Source organism: Schistocerca gregaria, chromosome 3 (assembly GCF_023897955.1).
Source record: "Schistocerca gregaria isolate iqSchGreg1 chromosome 3, iqSchGreg1.2, whole genome shotgun sequence".
Classification (NCBI taxonomy): Eukaryota; Metazoa; Arthropoda; class Insecta; order Orthoptera; family Acrididae; genus Schistocerca; species Schistocerca gregaria.
The window spans coordinates 408,631,847-408,633,645 of record NC_064922.1 but is presented as its reverse complement, the minus strand read 5'-3'; positions in this window follow the sequence as shown (position 1 = coordinate 408,633,645).

Below are 1,799 nucleotides of genomic sequence, written 5' to 3'. Positions count from 1 at the left end.
GAATTTCGCGTTTCCCCTAGAAGCAATCCCATTATCTCAAAACTTACGTGAACTTACGATGTGTAATTATAGAACTAAAAAACAAGCTAAATGAGCCTAAGATTTGATGAATTTTATATCAAAACTACGTACTGCCACAGTCATTTCTTTTGGAAACCACTCATGAAAGCAGTAGTACAGACTATATTTACGTTGCAATAACATTAGATTTACTTACTTTGTAAGAGGTCCATAATTAAAGAATTTGTTGCTAGCGCACTCGAGCTGATGTAATTTCGATGTATTGCTCAAGAGGTGCCTGCGATATGTAAGCTATAAGAGAATCTGAGACCAAAGAGTAGTATTGACTGCAGTAAGAACTGCGTAGCAGTAGGAGTAAGTTGTTACTAGCGAGCAGTCGTGTCTGGTGTATCGTGTTGGCTGGGCCGGTCGTGTGCAGCGATGGCAGAGCCTGAGCGTTGTAGGATAAGGTAAAAGCAGCCTCGCGCATATGTAGTATTGTTACATCAAGTCCCATGCAAATGTTTAAAAAAATCTGTTAATAATAATCTTTCTCATAAAAAGTAACTTTTGACATTTATCTCAATTTAAAGAATTCACTAATTTCTCCAATCCTTGGCAATCCCGATTATTGAAAAGAAAAATCAGTTCTTTCCTTTTTATAAGAGAAATCTATCGGCCAGCATTGCACTTAGCTGCACCAGGATAATTTCTTATGGGAGCAGATATATACGCGTTATCCGGCGATCTAATTAAGGTAAGATTTTTCAGTTTATTCAGAATGATGTATCATGGCCATGACGCGGCATTGCTGACGTCCAAAATTTACCAGGTTAAATTGACTGTCAGTTATTGAAAGGTTATAGGTTTGTCACATTGTATTATATTTTCACTGTTGGGTAGTTACGCTAAATGAGAGTATCATTCATATTATTTTATTTTGTGGGGAGTTTACACTTGGCGTCAACCGGCCAGGATCGTATTTTTGTGAATTTCTGAGAAGTGTTCAGCTATATATCTGCTCTTATTTACTTAATATTAAAAGTAGTTTGCATCTGGGTAAACGCATTTACTAATTTGTCACTTTTTCTTTCGCAGATCATCGGCAATTTATTGCTCTTTGTTGTAAATGTATTTGTTCCATTTTGCTTTGTCTTTGTTTGATTTTGTGCTTTTCTTTGATCTGTGAAAATGCCGCGAAAAACTGCTAACAGTTCATCGCGATGTGCAATGAGTGAAAAAGCTGACTCGAATAATTTGACCGATTATACTAGCGACACTCAATGTAATAGTGATAATCCTCTAATTACAGATAATCAGTGTATGCCGATCACTAGTAATGTTTTTGATGCTAATGATGAGCAAACAAATTCAATTGTGTCCTCTGTTAATTTAACGACAATTGATGACGCGGCACGTTCCGTTACAATGAACGCTGTCCAGTTTGAAACACCTGATTTGCAAAATTTACGTAGTGAGCAGATAATTGTTTCTAACGAAGGTGACCAATATACACAAAGCACGTCAGATTTATTTGATTCCGCTGTAGTGACCAACAAAGCACATCCGATTAGCAAACCTTTTTGTGAATCATACAATGAGCAAATGGTTATACAAAAAGTGACAAATGCAGATACACCATCACACAGTACAGAGAAAAGAGTCGATAATTTTGGCTGGGATCAAGTTGTGGCATCATTGTTACAACTCAATGAAAAATACGACAACCATTTCAAACAACTTAATGAAAATCTCAAACAGTGGAATGAAAATCTAGACAACAATTATAAACACTGAAT